Genomic DNA, 25,050 nt, shown 5'->3' on the forward strand with positions numbered 1-25,050 from the left:
CATTGATTTATGTTTATTATTTATTTTTATTGGTTCTTTTGTTTATTTACATTCCAAATATTATCTCCCTTCCTGGTTTCCCTTCCACAGCCCCTACAGCCCCTCCCCTTCTCCCTCCCTCTGAGAGTGCTTTTTCATCTGCCCCCCCACTGCTACCTCAGCGCCCTAGCATTCCCATTATCCTGGATCATGGAGTCTCCTCAGGGTCAAGAGGCTCCCCTACCATTGATGCCAGATAAGGCAATCCTCTGCTACATATCCAGCTTGAGCCATGTGTATTCTTTTGTTGGTGGTTTAGTTCCTGGGAGCTTTGGGGGTTCTGGTTGTTTGATATTGCTGTTCTTCCTATGGGGTTGAAAACACCTTCAGCTCCTTTAGTTCTTGCCCTAACTGCTCCATTGTGTCTCCATGGACAGTCAGATGCTTGTCTGCATGTTGTTATAGACTATGGAGACCTTTGAAGTTGGACTAAATGCTGCTTGTATTCTGACATGGTTATAAGCCTATGGGGCCTAGGAAGTAGAGTGTAGGCCCATAGGAAGTGGCATTATTACGAGCTATAGCCTTGATGGAGTAGGTATGACATTATTGGAGGAAGTATGCTGCTGGGATTGGGCTTTGAGGTCTCAGATGTTCAATCATGCCCAGCGTGGCATTCTCTTTCTGCACCTTATTGATCTAGATGTAAAATTCTTAGCTGCTTCTCCAGCACCATGTCTGCCTGCATGCCTCCATGTTGCCCACCATGAAGATAATGGACTAAACCTTTGAAACTGTAAGCCAGCCCCAATTAAATCTTTTCCTTTATAAGAGTTGCTGTGGTCATGATCTCTCTTCATATCAATGGAAACCTTAACTAAGACATGCACACACACACACACACACACACACACACACACACACACACACACACAATATGAAACTATTGACAATTCTAAGGTCACTCCAATTTCCTTCAAAAAGGTTGTTTTATTTTTTATTTTTGCATTTTAACTTTAGATGTTGGATTCATTTTGAGTAAATGTTTAGAAGAAGAATACAAAAAGAATCAGGCAGACTTCATTCCTTTGAGAGTAGATGTGCTGTTTTTCCTACTCTAGTCATGGAGGACAACTGTTCTTTGCTCATTGAACAGATTGTGAGGGTATTTTCTGTGATCCCATTCTTCACTTTTGACCTTTGTGTTTGCCTTTCTGACAACAGCAATCGTTTTCTTAGTATGGATATGTATTTGGTTTAAAATAAATTGAGTGGTCTAACTCACTTCCCTTTGCAAGTCATTTTAACTATTTGGATTCTCTTCTAAGAATGTTTAATAATCATTTTAAATTAAACAGTTCATTTTTCCCCAAAAATGCCCACCATGATTTTAATAAAGATGTATATTATTTTAGAGAGAATCATTATCTCAACACTAAAATATTTTCTGGTCTTTGACACAAAGTGTCTTTCACTTATTGAAGCCTATCTTAGTTTCTGCCAACAGTGTTTTAGGTTTTAGCCCTAAAGTCTTGGGTTTCATTGGGGAAATTTTTTCCTCCTCTATGGACTTTAAATAGTTTTGGTATCTAATTTTAAGTGTTGAATTATCAGTTAATTCAATATGTTACACATGAGAAATAGTATATATTTTGAAGTTCATCTTGAAACAATACTTACTGTTGCATTGACAATTTTGATTTTATTCTCCCCCTCTCAATTCCAAAAGATCTAACTAGTCAGTTGTATATAGTCTTTTTAAAATCCCAACATCTGAGGTTATGGATTCTATTGCTAGGAAGAGACACCATGACCATAACACCTATTAGTAAGGAAAAGTTTAACTGGGGATGGCTTACAGTTTCAGAGGTTTAGTCCATTATCATCATGTTGAGAAGCATGGCAGAGCACAGGCAAACATGGTGCTGGAAAAGGAGCCCAGAATTCAACATCTGGAATAGCAGACAATAGCAAGAGAGAGTGAGCTACTCACTGGTCATGGCTTGAGCTTCTAAATCCTCAAAGCCCATCAACAATGATGTGCTTCCTCCAATAATGTCATACTGATTCCAACAAGGCCACACATCCTAATCCTTTCAAATAATGCCACTTTCTATGAGCCTATGGAGGCCATTTCCATTCAAACCACCACACACATTTAGTCCAAATTGTGCTGTTCATATATTATTGGATGAGTAGCAGTCTTCCACTGGAGTGTGTTTGATTTACCAGGGCTTGCATTCATAAAGAAAACTGACTCTTTTTCACTCAACAACTATAAGCAGTCAATACCTCCTTAGGTAGTGTTGTGACTCTGTATTCACCTCCCATTTTCCATGCTTGGTTATTGTCAAGCTTGAACTTATACTGCTGTCACAACTGTTATGAATTCGTATGTCTGGCTACCATATTATGATCAGAAGACACTTTTTCTTGTAGTCATCCACATCCTCTCATTCTTGCACACTTTCTGCCCCTTCTTCCTGAATGATTTCTGATTCTTGATAAGGAGGGTATAATATAAATGTCCTATTAAAGGCTAAGAATTCTTCGGTCTCCCATTCTGTACACTTAATCCATTTTGGGGACTCTGTGTTAATCTCCATGTACTGCACATAGAAGCTTCTCTGAAGAGAGCTAAGATGGCATTAGTCTATTGTCATAGTAATAAATCATTAAGAATAAGTTAATACTATTTTCATTTAGCAGGCCCACTCTTCACTATGGCCTATGACTTAAGTAACAAGTTCTTAGTCTAGTGATGGTGCCAGATATGGGCTTCATTTTTTTTTACATGAGAATTAAATCCAATAAGAAAGTATTGGCTGTTCGCATAATATTAATAACACTGTTGCAACTATGTGCATGTCTTGCTATGAAGGTAATTATTTTATCTTGTATGGCTCATATCTGGGTAAGATTAGTGGTTGCTTTTCCCCTCTGGTGGTGTCATTTGAAATTCTAATTTCAATTTTTAATTTGTACCTCACCAAAGAATTGAGGAAGGAACTCTTAGACCAAAATGGCTAAAAGAAGATGTGTCTTTTTAGTTTCACGCATGTATTTTATTATTTTAATTTTAAAAATTAATAGATATAATTTTACAATTTGATATATGCACACAAATTATAGAAGTAAAATTAACATAGCTAAAGTGCCTATGTCTTTAAGATTTTTTTGTTTTTGACGTAGAAAAACAATCTAAAATTTGTAATAATACAAAAATACACCATTGCTAATGATTTAAATAGTTTTATTTTAGACCTTTTAAGTATAGATGTATTTCAAGGTCTTAGTCTTTTGTACTACTAGAATTTAAAAGAACAAAATACTTTAATGATATTTAATATGTTCCAGAACAAAAAGAAAAAGACTCCAATAGCAAAATTGAGAAATCATAATCAATTCTTAATTATTAATGTCAATGAAAGATATCAAATTAACGTTAAAAAATAGGAGCCTTAGCCCTATTAAAAGAGAAAAATAAAGCACGGTGATTAGTGTCATACTGGAAAATTTTAAAAGATTAAATATTGGGAAATAATATAATTGAGCACAGTTTTATCAAATAAAATATGACAATAATTTCCTTAAATAACATTAATTTTACAAAACTTCAATAACTGATTAATCAGAAAAGATTGTAACAGTGAAAAAGTAGTAAAATGAAAATTTTAAAATTCTCTATTATCCTGTTTACTGGTGATATACTGAAGAAGTATATCAATGTCAGGAATAACACAAATAAGTCTGTAATCATCTCTGTTATTTAATTATTTGGGTACACTCTAGGATAAATAGTAAAAGCTAAGAAAAATAAGATAAATATTGGAAAAGTTAAAATGTTTCATTATCCAAGGAAGTGACTTAAGATAACAGTTGAACCCATAATGAAGGGGAGCGGGAGGGGTTGGGGGGATTTTGGCCTGGAAACGGGGAAAGGGAATAACAATTGAAATGTAAATAAGAAATACCCATTTTAATAAAGATGGAGAAAAAAAGGTAACAGTTGAACAAATACATGTAAATTATTTTAAAATGTTAACGAAGTCACATTCCTCTTCCACTCCATTCTTTGAATGTGGTGTTGTGGCATAGTTTGAAGATAGCAAGGATGAGAAAACAGCAATGGAGCTGTGAGCTGGCGAGGCAGTCAGCATAGGCTGGAGAATGCTTATTAGAAGGAAATTGATTATATCAATAAAGAACCAAAAATAATGAGAGCTAGGTTTTTCAGTAGCCAAGAATTTATTGACAAATATAGAAACAAAAAAATCTAGAAAGATCCCTGAGATGTTGGGTCTAAATTAGAGGGGTTGATGTGCTCAAGAGGTTGGAGGAGTAGAAGGAGACAGTCTGATAGACATGTATACACATAAACACATATACCCAGACAGTGGAGAGAGTAAAGGAGAGGGAGACGTGGGGGGGAGGAGGAGGAGGAGAGTGAGGGAGAGAGACAGAAAGACAGAGAGACAGAGAGACACACAGAGAGAATGACTGAGAAACGGATAAAGAGTTAGATGAAGAGAATGAAAGAACTGTGTATACGCCATATATTTCTTCTTTTTGTCTGCTGAAGGATAATGTGTCCACAGATCTTACATTCCTCTCAGAGGACTTAAGGAATCTTAAAAAGCAAACCGATACTATGACTAGACAGTGAAAGTACAAGATGTTTCTGAAATATCCTACTGTGCTGAAAATTATGGAGGTGAACAGAGAAAGTGGTGTTTCAGAAGAAAATTGGAGTACATCTTCAATAATATAGTAACCCGTATATGCATCCATTCTCAAACGTTATGTTTTTTAATTGGAACAAAGTAAAAGTTCTTCCCAACAATGGAAGGTAGACAACTGGAGAAGAAATGATGTTAAATAAAAACACCCCTTAAGTGGCTCATTTTGGAAGAATCATCAGTTAATGTCAAGGCATATATTAGAGTATTTACTTGACATTGACTACCCGTAGAGGATAGTTTCAGAATTCCTCTTTACACCATATCTGAGCATTACAAAAGGGAAAAATGTAACACTAAGTTGGAAAAAGTTCCAGGTACCTTGACAAGTAATGAAGATTATAACCACCACTATGAAAATAGAATTGACATCAAATATCCCTTTGATATATTTTGTCTACTTCTAACACAATGTCATTTCTCTGGGCATCTAGCCTGGAATGAATAACATGAATACGGCAGGATTAGTTGCAAAACACACTAAGAAACATCATGCTAAATGAAGAAAGTACACTCTTTAAACAGTCTGACTTAAAAAGTCAGGGTAGGCTAGCAAGATGGCTTAAGGGGACAAAGGGAATTACTGCTAAGTTTGATGACCTGACACAATCTGCAAAGCCCACATGCAGAAAGGAGAGAGGCAACTCCTACAAGCAACTCTTATGACTTACACATGTGTAAACTCTCATAAACAAACATAATTTTAAGTCAAAGATTTAATCTAGAGAGAAGGAAACTAAAATGCACGAAGTTAAAAAAGTAGTGTCTGATATTGGGTGAAATCCTGGACCAGAAAAAGGAAAGACATTTTAGGGACACTTTGCAAACATTATGTGAAGTGAGTTTGTATTTGCTGGATGGGACAGTTACAGTTATAAATATGAATAAAAATGTCCTTGCTTTTGTGAAGTATAGATTGACAGACTTGGGTGAGATTGGGCATAATACCTAAAACTTGATCACAAAGCAGTTGGATCATAAAAAGAAGAGTGTGTATGTAAGAGAGAAAAGAGACAGGGATGGGTAGACACAGAGACAGAATACACAAGAACACACATGTCCTAAATATTAGCAAATGGTGCTGCACTGAATATCACCACCACAAGCCTGGCCTCACAGTCAGAGATCTGTCTCTGCCTCCTGAGTGCTGCGATTAAAGGTGTGTGCCACCATGCCATGCCCTTGATATTTTTTTCCCTTTTTCTTTTTTTCGGAGCTGGGGACCGAACCCAGGGCCTTGCGCTTCCTAGGCAAGCGCTCTACCACTGAGCTAAATCTCATTGTGTTGCTCAGACAGGCCCTGAGGTCTATCTTTCTGAATAGCTAGGGTTACAGACATGTTACTTGAATGCCTAGAATTAAGAAAGTTTAAATGACCAACATGAAACATATGAATTATGATTTTCTTCAAGTCTAAAAGATGACTTTTTCTTTTATGTAAATACTATATATAGGTTGCGTTTAAAATATATTTCAATAGTTTATTTGACAGTTGTGCATAATACAAATTATAAGTGGATACCTGATTAGGAATGCAGGCTTAGAATTCTTTTTTTCAATCACAGTCTAAATTGTACTCATTCTTTTGCTCAGATATTTGTGTGACAAAAGTTTTGTGTGTGTGTGTGTGTGTTAGTATGTGTCAAAGTATGTATGTATGTATGTTGTATGTGAGTAGCATCTAAATATGTGTGTAAGTGTGTGCATATATTTGTGGGTGAGTATGTCTGTGTCTGAGTGTGTGTGTAGGTATGCATTTGTTTGTGTGTGTGCATGAATGTATGAGTTTGTGTATGAGTGTATATGTAAGCATGTGTAAGTCTGTGTGCCTATATGTATATCAGTCTGTTTGCTTGTATATGAGACTGTTGCTACAGATTGAACACAGTTTTTTCATTTTATTTTTTATTGGATATTTTTATTTACATTTCAAAATTAAGGCTTTTCCCAGTTTCCCGTCCATAAACCCCCTATGCCTTACCCCTCCCCTAACTTCTATGAGGGTGTTCCCCCATCCATCCACACACCCCTCCTCTCCTCCAAACCCTGAAATTCCCTTACACTGGAGGGTCAAACCTTGGCAAAACCAAGGGCTTCTCCTCCCATTGGTGCCCAACAAAGCCATCCTCTGCTACATATGCAGCTGGAGCCATGGGTCTGTGCATGTGTACTCTTTGGATGGTGGTTTAGTCCCTGGAAGCTCTGGTTGGTTGGCATTGTTGTTCTTATGGGGTTGCAAGCCCCTTCAGCTCCTTCAATCCTTTCTCTAATTCCTCCAATGGGGACCCCATTCTTGGTTCAATGGTTGGTTGCTAGCATCCACCTCTGTATTTGTCATGCTCTGGCAGAGCCTCTCAGGAGACAGCTATATCAGGCTCCTGTCAACATGCACTTCTTGGCATCAGCAATATTGCCTGGGTTTGAAAGCTTTTGTGTATGGACTGGATCGCCAGGTGGGGCCGTCACTGGATGTCCTTTCCTCCACTCTCTGCTCCAAACTTTGTCTCCATATTTTCTCCTATTAATATTTTTGTTCCCCCTTCTGAGAAGGACTAAAGCATCTGCACATTGGTCATCCTTCTTGAGCTTCATGCAGTCTGTGGATTGTTATCATTGCTTTTGGGTTAACATGCATTTATCAGTGAGTGCATACCATGTGTGTTTTGTTGTGAATGGGTTACCTCACTCAGGATGTTATTTTCTAGTTCCATCCACTTGCCTATGAATTTCATGTAGTCATTGTTTTTGATAGCTGAGTAGAACTCCATTATGTTAATTTACCACATTTTCTGTATCCATTCCTCTGTTGAGGGACATCTGGGTTGGTTCTAGTTTCTGGCTATTATAAATATGGCTGCTGTGAACATAGTGGAGCATGAGTCCTTGTTATATGTTGGAGCATCATTTGGGTATGTGCCCAGGAATGGAATAGTTGTGTGCTCAGGTAGTACTATGTCCAATTTTCTGAGAAACATCCAGACTGATTTCCAGAGCAGTTGTACCAGCTTACAATCCCACTAACAATGGAGGTCTATTCCAATTTCTCCATATCTTTGCCAATATCTGTTGTCACCTGAGATTTTTATCTTAGCCATTCTGACTGGTGTGAGGTGGAATCTCAGGGTGGTTTTGATGTGCATTTCCCTGATGACGTAGGATGTTGCACATTTCTTCAGGTGCTTCTCAGTCACTCGATATTCCACAGTTGAGAATTCTTTGTTTAGCTTTGTACCCCATTTTTAATAGGGTTATTTGATTCTCTGGAATCTAACTTCTTGAGTTCTTTTTATATATTAGATATTCGCCCTCTATCAGATGTAGGATTGGTAAAGATCTTTTCTCAATTTGTTGGTTGCCATTTTGTCCTAATGATAGTGTCCTTTGCCTTACAGAAGCTTTGCGACATTATGAAGCCCCTTTTGTTGATTCTTGATCTTAGAGCATATTTTCCCCAGTGCCCACATGTTCAAAGCTCTTCCCCACTATTCCTTCTATTAGTTCGGGTGTATCTGGTTTTACGTGGAAGTCCCTGATCCACTTGGACCTGACCTTTGTACAGGATGACAAGAATGGATTGATTTGCATTCTCCTACATGGTGACCACCAGTTCAAACAGCACCATTTGTTGAAAATGTTATCTGTTTTTCACTGGATGGTTTTAGCACTTTTGTCAAAGATCAAGTGACCATATGTGTGTGGGTTAATTTCTGGGTCTTCAGTTCTAGTCCATTGATCTACCTGCCTGTCTCTGTACCAATACCATACATTTTTTAATCACTATTGCTCTGTAATACTACTTGAGGTTAGGAATGGTGATTCCTCCAAAAGTTCTTTTATTGTTGGGGATAGTTTTCACTATCCTGCATTTTTAAATTCCAAATGTATTTGCACATTGCTCTTTCTAAATCTATGAAGAACTGAGTTGGAATTTTGATGGAGATTGCAAAGAATCTGTAGATTGATTTTGGCAAAATGGCCATTTTTACTGTGTTAATCCTGCCAATCCATGAGCATGGGAGATCTTTCCATCTTCTGAGATCTTCTTCAATTTATTCCTGCAGAGACTTGAAGTTCTTGTCATACAGATCCTTCACTTACTTGGTTAGAGTCACACAGAGGTATTTTGTATTATTTGTAACTATTGTGAAAGGTGTTGTTTCCCTAGTTTCTTTCTCAGCCTGTTATTCCTTTAAGTAAAGGAAGGCTACTGATTTGTTTAAGTTAATTTTATATCCAGCCACTTTGCTAAAGTTGTTTATCAGGTTCAGGAGTTCTTTGGTGGAACTTTCGGTGTCACTTAAATATACTATCATATCATCTGTAAATAGTGATATTTTGACTTCTTCCTTTCCCATTTGTATCCTTTTGACCTCCTTTTGTTGTCTGATTACGCTGGTTAGGACTTCAAGTACTATATTGAATAAGTAGAGAGAGAGAGTGGACAGCCTTGTCTAGTCCCTGATTTTAATGGGATTGTTTCAAGTTTATCTCCATTTAATTTGATGTTGGCTACTAGTTTAATGTATATTGCTTTTAGTACATTTAGTTAGGGCATTGAATTCCTAATCTGTCCAAGACTTTTACCTTGAGGGGTGTTGAATTTTCTCAAATTCTTTCTCGGCATCTAATTATATGATGATTTTTTTCTTTGAGCTTGTTTATATAATGGATTATGTTGATGGATTTCCCTATATTATACCATCCCTGCACCCCTGGGATGAAGTCCACTTGATCATGATGGATGAATGTTTTGGTGTGTTCTTGGATTCGGTTTGCAAGAACTTTATTGGGTATTTTTACATTGATATTTATAAGGGAAATTGTTCTGAAGTACTCTTTCTTTGTTGTGTATTTTTGTGGTTTAGGTATAAACATAATTGTGGCTTCATAGAAACAATTGTGTAGTGTTCCTTCTGTTTCCATTTTGTGGAATAATTTCGAGAGTATTGGTATGAGGTCTTCTATGATGCTCTGATAGAATTCTGCACTTAACCCATCTGGTCCTAGCCTTTTTTGGAGGGGGAGACTTTTAATGACTGCTTCTATTTCTTTAGGAGCTATGGAACTGTTTAGATAGTTTATCTGATCTTGATTTAATTTTGGTGAACACAGTTTGAAATATGCAAAGCAGATATTCAGTCACCAAATTGTACCTCCAGCCTATAGACCATCCAAACAAATTTTTGGATTTTTGGACGCAGTCTGCCTATATAATGCAAGGCAGCCTCAAATCCAAGTTCCTCCTACCTCAGTCTCACAAACTGCATGATCATATATATGATCCACCATTTCAGATTCCCCGCTATATTAAGAAAAATATTAAATATTAAAACTCAATTACATTGCTAATTATTTGGTTAGAATGAGACAGTGAGAGGCTTTTTGTTTGTTTTGACAGCTTTATTGAAGCATAATGCATATGCAATGATGTTTATTCATTTAATCATTTAATGTACTCAATTTATAATTTTAATATATTCACAGAGCTGTGCAACCACCATGGCAATCAAACTTTTTGACCACCTAAAAGAGAAGACCTATACATATAATCAATTCCTACAAATTTCATTTCCACCCACATGCCTGGCAACACTGTTTTGTTTTCTTTACAGTTTTTACTTTTCTGGACATTTCACATATGTGGGATCAATCAAACAATATGCAATGTTATCTATGGAACTTACTTTATTTGACATTAGTTTCTGATGTTTTATCCATGTTGTAGCATGTATCAGTACTCCTTTTTGTGAATAAGAAAAATTTTACTGTACAAAAGTAATACCAGTTCCTATCAGTGGACATTTGAAATTGTCCTTATTGGCCACAGTGATTTTATGAACTTTTATATACAGGTTCTTGCACGAACCACTATTTTCATTTTTCTTGGCTAGATAGTCAGGAAGAGATATGCTGGCTCACATGTTTACATGTTTGAGGGATTATCAGGGTAGTTTTCACAGTGGATATTGCATGCATGTCTGCGTGTGTCTATATGTTGGTGTGTCTGTGTGTCTCTCTTTCTGTGTGTCTGTGTCTGTGGTGGTATGTGGTTATGCACTACCTATGTACCATCTGGATATCAAAGTAGAAGTTAATTTTTTACCGTATTAGACACAGGACTGAACTCAGGTTTGTCCAATTTGGCAGAGTATACCTGTTATCTGATGAGCCACCTTTCCAGCCCCCTCTAGACAATTTCAAACACAACTTGCTCATTTCTCCAAAATAATATATAAAATTGTATAGGAATTACTTAAAATAGTTCAACCATCTCAAAGACTGGACAATCCCCCGTTGTTTGGTTATTATGTATTATTTATTTAGGTTCACTAGAATTTATTGATAAGTATGATTTTTATGCCATTTTGCTTTTCAGATTTTATATACTTTATTCATTTCTTTTTTTTCCTTTTTCTCCATCTTTATTAAATTGGGTATTTCTTATTTACATTTCAATTGTTATTACCTTTCCCAGTTTCCAAGCCAACATCCACCTAAGCCCTCCCCCTCCTCTTCTATATGGCTGTTCCCCTCCCCATCCTCCTCCCATTACTGCCCTCCCCCCAACAATCACGTTAACTAGGGTTTCAGTCTTGGCCGGACCAAGGGCTTCCCCTTCCACTGGTGCTCTTACTAGGCTATTCGTTGCTACCTATGCAGTTGGAGCCCAGGCTCAGTCCATGTATAGTCTTTGGGTAGTGGCTTAGTCCCTGGAAGCTCTGGTTGCTTGGCATTGTTGTTCATATGGGGTCTTGAGCCCCTTCAAGCTCTTCCAGTCCTTTCTCTGATTCCTTCAACAGGGGTCCTGTTCTCAGTTCAGTGGTTTGCTACTGGCATTCACCTATGTATTTGCCGTATTCTGGCTTTGTCTCTCAGGAGAAATCTACATCTGTTTCCTGTCGGCCTGCACTTCTTTGCTTCATCCATTTTATCTAGTTTGGTGGCTGTATGTGTATGGGCCACATGTGGGGCAGGCTCTGAATGGGTGTTCCTTCTGCCTCTGTTCTAAACACTGCCTCCCTATTCCCTGCCAAGGGTATTCTTGTTCCCCTTTTAAAGAAGGAGTGAAGCATTCGCATTTTAGTCATCCTTCTTGAGTTTCATGACTTTATTCATCTCTAATGCTTTCCATTTTTCACTAATTTCTTTAGAGTAAAAGTGACATTATTAATTTTTACCTATAATATAGGTTTTAAAATACTATTTCTTCTTATCATTTAAGAATCTCCTGATTAGAAAGGATACTTTAATCCAATCAGTTTGAATGATAAGACTTTTACTTCAGCACTAAATATTGTTTGGAATTAATCTAGTTCAATATCGTCTCCCTCTCCGATACTTGCTTGTATATCATAAGTACAAAGTGTATTATTATAATTATAAACCTAGTTAATGCCTTTTGAATTGAAGAATGAAATACAATACCCATCTTATTTCTTCATTGATGTGAATTTTGAGTACTGCCTATTGTCCTTCTGTTCTGTTTGGAGACTTTTATTTTAGAATTTATTCTAGGTCGGGAAATTTATTCAATACCCAGGAGCATCTGTATTCCTTCTTTGTCTCTGAAATATGATTTCATTGGGTACCATCTTAAAGTTGTATCATTTCATCAACTTTTCCAGTTCTGCATGTTCTGGCCAATGAACTAATTCTTAAATGAATTATTAAGAATCGCAGTACTGAGTAAAATTATGAGATAAAGTAGTAGTGAAAGGTTCAGAGCACAGAAAAAAGAGAAAAAGTCAAAAAGGATAGAAAAACTTGTGACTTTACCTGAACCAAAGCTTCAGAAAGTTTAGGCATTAATTCTATCTGGATTTAGAACCTACACTCTTCCCACTATTTTACATTTTACTGTTAATAATAAGACCAGAAATGGAGTGGAGATTGAGGATAAAACAAGTAGATATGAAAGGCCTTAATATTGGAAATTAACAAATATTATCTTTTCTCTGTTTTACCCAACTCCTGGTATGAGTTGCCTTGAGAAGCCCCATCACATTCTTGCCAAAGTATGCTATTTTCTACACCCTGAAGTGGAACTGTATTTTCCCATCTCTCTTTTCATTTTCATGTGCACAATAGCTAGCAACATCATATCCTAAGGTCCTATATTCCCATGTCTGGGCTTTTCCATGCACATGGAACCTATTGTTTGATGGATGTTTTTATAGCCTGAGACCTGAACTTCACAGTCTCAGTTGATATCTTGAAGCATTGGTGATGGCGTGTGTGTCACTAGAGAGAGGGAGTGCAGAATATACCATCTAGATGAGAACAACTCTAATTTCACTATCTGCGAGATACTCCTCATAGAACAAAGTTGCAAAATCATTCAAAGTTATTTCTTGGTGGTGGCCATTACCATTATCTTGCCCTCATTAGTCCACAGTATGAATCAAGGCCTAAAATCCAGCATCTGTCTTAGGTTACTGTTTTCAAGTAATGACAATTTTTCATGAATTACATTAGGTACAAGATCTTATTGAGGCTCCATAATTATCTAGACAACGTGATTAACTTTATGTTATATATGAAGAAGCCAAAGTTTATAAAGCATGAGAAGATATGAAGTTAAAGGTTGAACAAATAAAAGAATTCCCATTTCTCAAGAGACTATCCACTGGGTGTGGGTGTGTAGGAGGGAGTATGGGAGACATAGGATATAGAATGAAGGCAATTACTACGTAGAAAGGAGACAGCCATCTATCCAGATGGTTTAAACTAATGATTCCCAACATGTGCCATGTTATGACACACTAATTTTGTCTAATTTTACTAATTCCCCAAAGCAATATGTGGGTTCTTAAAAGTAATTGAAGTAGAATTAAATATTATGTTAATTAAACATGGTTTAAATGAATTTTAAATGATGCAAATTGACTTTATCCCTTGGGATAGCTACCAATTGCCTATCCTGATTTTGTGACAACTCAGAGTATTAGGAACTGAAAACTTCACCAGCATAGATGAGGAGACTGTGCCAGAATATCTGTTGGATCTGTGAGTTTGCCTTAAAAATTCTGTTCTAAATGCCTCTGGGTGCTGGCTTTCGAGCCGCTGTGATAGCTGTGTATTCAACATCGTTTTCATCACCAGAGTTTCACACCATCTATTCTGCACCATTTCCTTCTGTAATAAGCCTTCTTTGGTGAAGCTAGTCTCTTTATCTGTCTTCTCAATACTTCACATGTGAATAACTGTTGAGCTTACCACCCTCCATCAACTCGGCTTTACGACAGGACATAGTTCTCACATCCCTGGTTTCCCAAATCACTTTTACAACTTTGTACTAGAAAATTAGGGCTTTCTCCTGATCCTCCTCAAGTAACCCCATCCTTGGAATGGACCCTCCCTGGTCTGGGAAGGTTCTGTTTGTTGTGTTCTGTGCTGAAGTAAGCTGAATGTCCCATTCCATAACTGTATGACAAACCTCCAATAAAAGTGTTCACTGCTTCAGCCTCTTTTTTTTTCTACTAATTCAAATTCATTTCACTTCAAGCTTTTGTGTTCGTATGAGATTTGATCACAGGAGATAATTCTACTTCCCAGGAACCTCATTTAGCTTGTACTCCTATTTATGCATATTGTCAAGTACAGTCACACCCCAAATTGTGTTTTTCAATCATGCTTTGAGCACACTGATAGAAGCTATTGTTAACTATATGTTTTTTTTTTCTACCAGCCTTTTCAAAGTTCTTTGTTAACAATGAATCATGAGGGTTCATCCATACACTTTTGTATTATGCAATCATTAAACTCAGGAGAAATGACAATGCTTCATGACATGCATATTTTCCTGATGCATTTTAAGTGGAAAGAGAAGGGTACAAAATAATATCCCATTTTCTATTGTAAATGCTTTTGTACTTATATGTAAAACCCTATGCATCTATTTAAGAAAACATAACCATCAAAACTAATATTCCAGAGTACTCCTGCTGCCTATCTGTAGGTGCTGAGGCTCATCAATTTATATCTCTCTTTTCTCCATATTTTCCAGTCCTCAATAATGAGCATGTGGTTATAACAATGAGATGGAGAAAAGGTGATTTTAGGTAATTCAATTAGTTATTAGGGTCAACCAGCATGTGTGGGAACGGTGACAATCCTTACCAAAGGGAAATTAGCACCTTTATTGTTATCAATTGAGGTTACCTTTTAAAAGAGGAAAATATCTTTAAAATTAAAAAAGAAATCAGTAGAAATTTACTGAGTTTGAGACAGACATTTTACAAACCAGTTTTTGAAAAAATGTCATAAAATAAAACCAATTTCTCTTTGGCTTGTTTTTCAAGTTCTTGAGAATTTTTTCCTTCAGGGCCAATATTCTATGCTCTAAAAGAGAAAGGGCTATGATCTCTGTTTCGTGTTGTATCTCCCACTCCCCTCCCTGTTCTTTTCTGTGAGCTTCTACATAGCAAAAATAAGTAATATGTACAATGTGCACTTAAAATATTCATGGATAAACTAACATGTGTCTGTTTTTCAATAATGCCAGCGTGGCCATATTTTTGGAATTATATAAAACACAGCTTTATGCAGATGACAGAAGGTTAGTGACTAAAATATATGAAAAAAATTAGAAAACCAAATACTAAGAAAACAAACAAGCCAATAAAAATGGGGGCATGTAACTAAACAGAAGTACTTCAAAAGAAGACTACAAATATCTGAGAAATATATGAAAATGATCATCATCCTTAGTTATTAGGGAAATGGAAGTCAAAATTACATGGATATTTCATCTTAGACCAATTAGAATGACTAAGATTTAAAACAAAGACAATGTGTTGATATCCAGCCTCTGTACTGTTGCTGAAGGCTATTGCTGTGTCCATGCCCTGTGACCCAGAGGCTATGTTGATGACTGTGGTGTATACTGCCATGGGAAACAATCCTAAGGTCTGTGGCACATGCTGAAACCGGAGGCCATGTTAATGTCCATGGTCTGAAGTGTTGCAAGAAACCATGTGAAAGTCTATGCTTCTGATTATTGTAAAGGGCAAGGAAGCTACTCTTGCTGTGGCATTAGTGACAGCAGAGTTGAGAAACAGGGCCAAAGGCTTTGGTAGCCGCATGTAGCCCTAAGCCAACCCCTCCAAAAAGTAACAGTTTATGGAAGAAGTATTCAAAGAGAACTCTTAAAAATGTTGATAAGATGCTGGAGTGCAGCTCTTCATAATTGATGGCTTCTGGAGGGCTTGTAGGTGGGAAGGACTTAGTGTTCTTTAAGGGGCTAGCCACTGGGGGGAGTTTGCCCATGCTCTAATGAGTATATGGGCAACACAAATTGGGTTGTTTGTCTGTCTTTTTTTTTTCTTTTTTAGGGGTGAGCAGATGTGGGAGCACGGGGAAGTCAGAGTGATAGGGGTGCATTATGTGAAATTCCCAAATAATCAATAAATTATTATGTTGGGGGAAAAGATAACAAATACTGGGGTGGATGTAGGAAAGGGTAACATTTATTCACTTTTAGTGCCCATGCAGACTGGTACAGCCACCATAAAAATCAATCTGAAAGTTTTTTTAAAAGCTGGATATCTATTATTTGATCCAGATATACCATTCCTGGGGATATTCTTGGAAGACTCTATATCCTACTACAATGATGGTTGCATATCTATGTTCACTGTAGACTTTTTCATAATAGTCTGGAAATGGAAACATCCTAGATGGCAATAAACTGATGAATGGATAATGAAATGTGATGCATATATACAAGGGAATGTCATTATCTGTAAAAATAAAATTTGCATGTGAATTCATGAAACTGAAAATAATCATTGGGTGATATCACCTAGACCCAGAAAGGCAAACAGCATATTTGCTCTCATATATGGATACTACCTTTGGATGTTAAGATGTCTAGGTTTGAACTGGACTATTCAAAGAAATAAGGAATGTAAGGGATTTTCATGTTAAGAAAATAGAAGGCAAGTGGTGTAAAGAGAAATGGGAGTACTGGAATGTGAAAGGTTAAATTGGGTTGGTGAAGGGAAGGTTGGGGAAAGGAGCATGTATGGGGAGAAATAACTAATGCTAAAAGCTTTTGAAACTGCTACTACTACAGAAACATCCTAAACTATATACATCAACAAAGGAAGCTTAAATGGAGCTACCATATAATGAAGCTAGAAAGAAGGGAATGCCTCTTCCAGATACCATAAATTATCAAAAAATGCCACTTATGAGTGACTTCTTTAGAAATTGTTGGTCAATGGTGTCCCAGGAGTGCTAAAGAATTATAGACAATTGGCATTGTTTTTTATTATTCTCCAGAATGTAGTGGCAAGGCTCTATTGCATTCCAGTTATGAAACATGGAGAAATCAAGCTGGTAGTCATCGAGAAGCTTCATTCCTATTTGTTTTCATGGTGCTGGAAGATGCTATATAGGCTAGCAGAGGAGAAAAGCAATCCCAGTCTTACACAGGTATGATCTCTGTCAGCTACAATAACTTTAGTCCAGCAAGAAATTCCCAGGGGGATAATAGTAGCAAAAGTGTTATAGAACAAACAAACTGCAATCTGATTGGATTTAAAGCCCATTCAACAAGATGGAACTCATGCCTACATCAAAATGTTATGGCTGACTAGATATTGGTACTAAGGAAGAATCGAATAGTATTATTCTGCTAAATTGTTTTAGTAATAAATTATCCGCTAAGCTCAGATTTTATTTTTTATTGGATATTTTATTTACTAAACTTATATTTTATATTCAAAGATAAATGTTATCTGTTAGCCCTCATCAGAGAAGCTCCTTTTTGCAGTAGATTGTGATTAATACAGAGACCCATATCTGGTAAAGCACACAAAATGAGAGGCTGTGAAATACTCATTTCTAAATTTGATATCTATATCATGTTTCTACTCCCAAGGCTCAGGAACCATTGTGAAAGAGAGAGCAGAAAAATTTTAAGGTCAGTATCTGGAAAGCCAGTCAACAAAAGTCTGCCATGAATAGGGTGTTCCCACTCCAACATCTAAATGGAGCTTAATTAGTACATAGATGCATCATCTCTGGGCCAAAGAAGTCCTTAATATATTCTTGTCTTACACGGTAGATAGCACTGTCATCTGACCCTACTTATCCCAAACACTCTAGAACTGTCCTTACTTTCCTGTACGTACCAATAAACTCCACGTACTGGATCCAACCTTGGGACTTTTTGGGTCTGAGGTCAGAGATGCTGTCTTAACATGGTTGCTTTCGTAGAGAGCCTAGAATGAGATGATGCTCTGAGCTCTAGCACACAGAGCAGGGCCAGAACGTATCACCAGGCCAGAACAGCTAGAAAAGCCAACTCTCAGAAAAGGGACTATAACCTACTTACAATGAAAAGGGTCTGGTGATATCTACACAGATCCTGGGAAAGCAAGCCTTGGAGTCTGCAACTCTACCAATGGATGCAGGCAAATGCAGAGTTTGCTCAAAGCATCAGGGAATGGTTGGAGGAGTGCAGCTGCCTCTCCTTCGGGAAGCTTTACTGCCTCTGATGACTTTCTCTCTTTTATTCATCATATCTTCAAACCACTGAGATGAATATTGTACCTTTGAAAGAGGTAGAACTCTAAGGTCTGAAAGTTGACCTAAGATCTGTGGGTGAAACACCTTGTTTTAACTCGAAAGGGTTATCACAGGAGAAGCATGACTGTGAAACAAACATCAGAAATATCCATGTATCATTCCTATTGATCAATTATTTATGAAATAAATGAGGAAAATGTCTTTTTGGGAGCCTCCTGGAAAAGGCAAAACAATGGAGGTAAGGATCCTCATGGGTAAATTTGGTAACCTTGGAACTCAGCAGGTTAGGTCTTGATTGTTATTAAAGAGAAAAACCTACCAAGGATGCATCATAAGATCTACAGATCATAAAAATCTAGAGAAGTTCCACATAAACCTAGGAGGCCACATTTGGAGGCTAAGTCTAGCTATATGCTATGTACACTTGATAAAAATGGGCTAAGAAAGAAATTAGGGAAAGGATACCCTTTGCAATTGTCACAAATAATATGAAATATCTTGGTGTAATGCCTAACCTAGCAAGTGAAAGCCATCACTATGATAAGAACTTCAAGTCTCTGGAGAAAGAAATTGAAGGAGACTGCAAAAAACAGAAAGATCTCCCATACCCATGGATCATTGGGATTAACATAGTACAAATGGCCATCTTACCAAAAGTAATCTATAAATTCAATGCAATCTCCACCAAAATTCCAACTCTAACTCTTCACAAAGATAGAAAGAACAATTTTCAAATTTATTGGGAATAACAAAAAGAAGAAGAAGAAAGAAAGAAAGAAAAGAAAAAAAACACCCGGGATATCATAAACCATTCTCAACAATAAAAGGACTTCTGGGGAAATAACTATCCCTGACTTCAAGCTGTAATACATAGCAATCACGGTTAAAACCTGTATGGTATTGGTACAGAGACAGGCAGGTTGATCAATGGAATAGAATTGAAGACCTAGAAATGAATCTACGCACCTACGGTAATTTGATCTTTGAAAAAGGAGCTAAGTCTGTAAGGCAAAGGACACGGTGGTTAGGACAAAACGGCAACCAACAGATTGGGAAAAGATCTTTACCAATCCTACAACAGATAAAGGCCTTATATCCAAAATATACAAAGAACTCAAGAAGTTAGACCGCAGGGAGACAAATAACCGTATTAAAAATGGGGTTCAGAGCTAAACAAAGAATTCACAGCTGAGGAATACTGAATGGCTGAGAAACACCTAAAGAAATGTTCAACATCTTTAGTTATAAGGGAAATGCAAATCAAAACAACCCTGAGATTTCACCTCACACCAGTGAGAATGGCTAAGATAAAAAACTCAGATGACAAGAGATGCTGGCGAGGATGCAGAGAAAGAGGAACACTTCTCCATTGTTGGTGGGATTGCAGACTGGTACAACCATTCTGGAAATCAGTCTGGAGGTTCCTCAGAAAACTGGACATTGAACTGCCTGAGGATCCAGCTATACCTCTCTTGGGCATATACCTAAAAGATGCCCCAACATATAAAAAAGACACGTGCTCCACTATGTTCATCGCAGCCTTATTTATAATAGCCAGAAGCTGGAAAGATGCCCTTCAACAGAGGAATGGATACAGAAAATGTGGTACATCTACACAATGGAATATTACTCAGCTATCAAAAACAATGACTTTATGAAATTCGTAGGCAAATGGTCAGAACTGGAAAATATCATCCTGAGTGAGGTAACCTAATCACAGAAAAACACACATGGTATGCACTCATTGATAAGTGGCTATTAGCCCAAATGCTTGAATTACCCTAGATGCCTAGAACAAATGAAACTCAAGACGGATGATCAAAATGTGAATGCTTCACTCCTGCTTTAAAAGGGGAAAAAGAATACCCTTGGCAGGGAAGAGAGAGGCAAAGATTAAAACAGACACAGAAGGAACACCCATTCAGAGCCTGCCCCACATGTGGCCCATGCATATACAGTCATCCAATTAGACAAGATGGATGAAGCAAAGAAGTGCAGGCCGACAGGAACCGGATGTAGATCTCTCCTGAGAGACACAGCCAGAATACAGCAAACACAGAGGCGTATGCCAGCAGCAAACCACTGAATTGAGAATAGGACCCCTGTTGAAGGAATCTGAGAAAGAACTGGAAGAGCTTGAAGGGGCTTGAGACCCCATAGGTACAACAATGCCAAGCAACCAGAGCTTCCAGGGACTAAGCCACTACCTAAAGACTATACATGGACTGACCCTGAACTCTGACCTCATAGGTAGCAATGAATATCCTAGTAAGAGCACCAGTGGAAGGGGAAGTCCTGGGTCCTGCTAAGACTGAATCCCCAGTGAACTAGATTGTTGGGGGGAGGTGGCAATGGGGGGAGGATGTGGAGGGGAACACCCATAAAGGGGGGAGGGGGAGGGATTAGGGGGATGTTTGCCCGGAAACCGGGAAAGGGAATAACACTCGAAATGTAAATAAGAAATACTCAAGTTAATAAAAAAAAAAGATTCCTCTCTGTGTATTTACAGGTTGTTAATGTTCTTAGGGGATGGATGGTATCAGACTTTGTATGTTTAAGTGGGCAATTATATCTTACCAACTGGGTCAACTGTGTTGTGTGTTCTTTTATGTGATGGTTTGAGTGTAGCAAAGTGTGCTGCGGCAGGAGACATTGGGCCGCCAAGGAGTTGGGATGTGTTTCTGCCAAGATATCTAGCAGATATCTTGGGACACGTGGTTCTGGACCTAGCGAGGTAAAAGACAAAAATACTTTTTTAAAAAATTTTTTATATTTTTACAACAACAAGTATATACCCAAAAGATGCTCCAACATATATCAAGGACACATGCTCCTTTTGACAGAAAGAATTCTAGATTAATATTTTTGAGATGGATGCTTGGTCTCTACAGTTTTTATCTCCCCTTTTGGGTATGTCTGCTAAAGTCCTCCCTGTTGGGACCTGGAAAACTCTTGGGTCCCTGGCATCTGGACTTTCTAGTGGCTACCCTCACTTTCCCCTCCTCCCCTGCTACACACCTACTTTCAAATTCCTGACTCTCTCTCTGTATTTCTCACCCATCTCTTCCCATATCTGAACTGCCCCCCCTTTTTTCCTCCCCCTCCTCTCTCCCTCCCAGATCCCTCTCTCCCTCTACTTACCAGAGATTATTTTCTACACCCTAGTTAGTAGTACTATAGCATCCACACTTTGTTGTGATCTTCTTTCTTCCTGGGTTTCATATGGTCTGTGAGTTATATTGTGTATCAATTCCAAGTGTCATTTTGGCTAATATCCAAATATTAGTGAGTGGATACCATGGGTGTTCTTTTGTGACTGGGTTATCTCACCAGTTTCATAAATTTGCCTAAGAACTTCATGAACTCATTGACCTTACTAGCTGAGTAGTACTCCATTCTATAGATGGACCACATTTTCTCTATCCATTTCCCTGTTGAAGGACATAGAGATTCTTTCTAGTTCCTGACTATTATAAGTAAGGCTGCTATGAACACAGTGAAGCATGAGTCCTTGTATAAGGAGATGAGAATAGGTCAATTTGCATTCTTCTACATGCTGGCTGCCAGTTAAGCCAGCACAATTTATTGAAATGAGCCTGAGAAAAAGAATGTCCAGTGTCAGGCCCAAAGTGGATTTCAGCTCAAGGGAAGGCCCCAAAACCTGATACCATTACTGAAGGTATGAGGCGTTCACAAAAAGGTACCTACCATGACCGTTCTCCAAAAAATAGAACAAACAGCTGAAAGAGAATAAGGTGCAGATATGTGCACCCAACCAATGAACAGAAGCTTCTGAGACCTCTGGTTGAATCAGGGAAAAGCTGAAGGAAGCTAAGGTAGAGGACAATTCTGTAGAAGGACCAGCAGTCTCAATTAACCTGAGATCTCTTAGACACTGGATCACCCACCAGGCAGCATATACCATCGGAGATGAGGCCTCCAACACATGTACAGCAGAGGACTCCCTAGTCTGGGATCAGTCAGAGAAGATTCACATAATCCTCAAGAGACTGGAGGCCCCAGGAAGTTTAGAGGTCTGGTGGAGTGGGTGGAGTAGAGACATACTTATGGAGATGGGAGGGAATGTAGGGTGGTGAGCAGGAGGTATGGGATGTAGAACCCTAGGGGGAGGACCAAAAAGGGAATAAAATCTGCAGTATAAAAATAAATAGATAAAATAGAAAAAAAGAAAATGCTGTTTTCCATTGGATGGTTTCAGCTTCTTTGTCAAAGATCTAGTGAACATAGGTGTGTAGGTTCATTTCTGGGTCTTCTGTTCTTTCATTGATCCACTTGCTTGTCTCTGTACCAATATCACACTGTTTTTTGTCACTATTGGTCTATCATACTGCTTGAGATCAGGGATGGTGATTTCCCCAGAAGTTCTTTTATTGTTGAGCATAGATTTTTTTTGCTATCCTTGTTTTTTTGTTATTCCAGATGAATTTGCTAATTGCTCTTTCTAACTATATGGAGAATTGAGATGGAATTTTTGTGGGAATTTCATTGAATCTGAATAATTTTTATATTATTTGTGACTATTGTGGATGGTGTCAGGTGTCATTTTCCTAATTCTTTTTAGCCCGTTTATCCTTTGAGTAGAAGGAAGCTACTGATTTGTTTGAGTTACTTTTATATCCAGTCACTTGGCTGAAGTTGTTTATCATGTTTAGTAGTATTCTGGTGGAATTTTGGGGGTCACTTGAATATACTATCATATCATCTGCAAATAGTGATATTTAGACTTTTTCCTTTCCCACTCGTATCCCTTTGGCTTCCTTTTGTTGTCTAATTGCTCTGTCTAGGACTTCGAGCACTATATTGAATAAGTAGGGAGAAAGTAGGCAGCCTTGTCTAGTCCCTGATTTTAGTGGGATTGGTTCAAGTTTCTATTTATTTTGGTGTTGGCTGTTGTTTTACTGTATGTTGCTTTTACTGTGTCTAGGTATGGGCCTTGAATTCCTGATCTTTTCAAGACTTTTACTATGAGGAGTGTTGAATGTTGTCAAATCCTTTCTCGGCATGTAATGAGATCATCATGTGTTTTATTTTTCTTTACATTTTTTTGGTTCTTTTTTTTCGGAGCTGGGGACTGAACCCAGGGCCTTGAGCTTCCTAGGCAAGTGCTCTACCACTGAGCTAAATCCCCAACCCCCTTTACATTTTTTTATATAGTGGGTTACATTGATGGATTTCCATAACTGAACCATCCCTGCACACTTACCTGGTATGAAGCATACTTGATCATTGTGAATGATCATTTCAATGTGTTCTTGGATTCTGTTTGGAAGAATTATATTGAGTATTTTTTTTGCATCGGTATTCATGAGGAAATTGATCAGAAGATCAATTTTGTCGAATTTTTATTTAGCTTGGGTATAAGCATAATTGTGGACTCAAAGAACAAATTTTTAGTGTTCCTTCTGTTTCTATTTTGTGAAAGAGTTTGAAAAGTATTGGTATTCTTTGGTGATCTGATAGAATTCTGGACTAAACCCATCTAGTCCTGGGTTTTTTCAGTTGGGAGACTTTTAATGAATTTTTCTATTTCTTTAGGCATTATGGGACTCTTTAAGTAGTTTATCTGGCCTGATATAACTTTGGTACCTGGTATCTTCCTAGAAAATTGTCAGTTTCCTCCAGATTTTCCAGTTTTGTTGAGTATAGGGTTTTGTAGTTGTATCTGATAATTTTTTTTTGAATTTCCTCAGTTTCTGCTGTTATCTCTCCTTTTTCAATTCTAATTTTGTTAATTTGGATACTCTCTGTGTGCCCTGTGATTACTCTGGCTAAGAGTTTATCTATCTTGTTGATTTTCTCAAAGATTCAGCTCTTAGTTTTGTTGATTCTTTGTATAGTTCTTTTTGTTTCTACTTGGTTGATTTCAGCCCTGAGTTGGATTTTTCCTGCTGTCTACTGCTCTTGGGTGTATTTGTTCCATTTCATTCTAGAGCTTTCAGGTGTTCTGTCAAGCTGCTGACATATGCTCTCTCCAGTTTCTTTTTAGAGGCACTTGGAGCTATGAGATTTCCTCTCAGCACTGCTTTCATTGTGTCCCATACATTTGTGTATGTTGTGTCTTCATTTTCATTAAGTTCTACAAAGTCTTTAATTTCTTTCATTATCCGTTCCTTGACCAAGTTATCATTGAGTAGAGAGAGCATTGTTCAGCCTCCATGTGTATGTGGGCTTTCTCTTGTTTTGTTGTTACTGAAGATCAGCCTAAGTCTATGGTGATCTGATAGGATGCGTGGGATAATTTATATCATCTTGTATCTGGTGAAGCCTGTTTTGTGACCAATTGTTTGGTCAGTTTTGGAGAACAAAGCATGAGGTGCTGAGGAGAAGATATATTCTTCTGTGTTAAGATAAAATGTTCTATAGACATTTGTTAAATCCATTTGGTTCATAGCTTCTGATAATTGTACTGTATCTCTGTTATGTTTCTGTTTCCATGATCTATCCACTAACAACCATGGAGTGTTGAAGCCTCCCACTCTTATTATGTGTGCTCCAATATATATTTTGTGCTTTTGTAAAGTTTCTTGTGTGCATGTGGGTGCCATTGCATTTGTAGCTTAGACATTCTGAATTGAGTGCTCATCTTGGTAGATTTTTCCTTTGATGAATATGAAGTGTCTTTCCTTATCTTTTTTGATAACTTTTGGTTCAAAGTCAACTTTATTCCATATTGAAATGGCTATTTCAGCTTCTTTCTTGGGACCATTTGCTAAAAAACTTTTTCCAGCCTTCTATGCTGAGGTAGTGTCTGTCTTTGTCACTGAGTTGTGTTTTA

This window comes from Rattus norvegicus, chromosome X (genome assembly GCF_036323735.1).
Source record: "Rattus norvegicus strain BN/NHsdMcwi chromosome X, GRCr8, whole genome shotgun sequence".
In the NCBI taxonomy this organism is placed as follows: domain Eukaryota; kingdom Metazoa; phylum Chordata; class Mammalia; order Rodentia; family Muridae; genus Rattus; species Rattus norvegicus.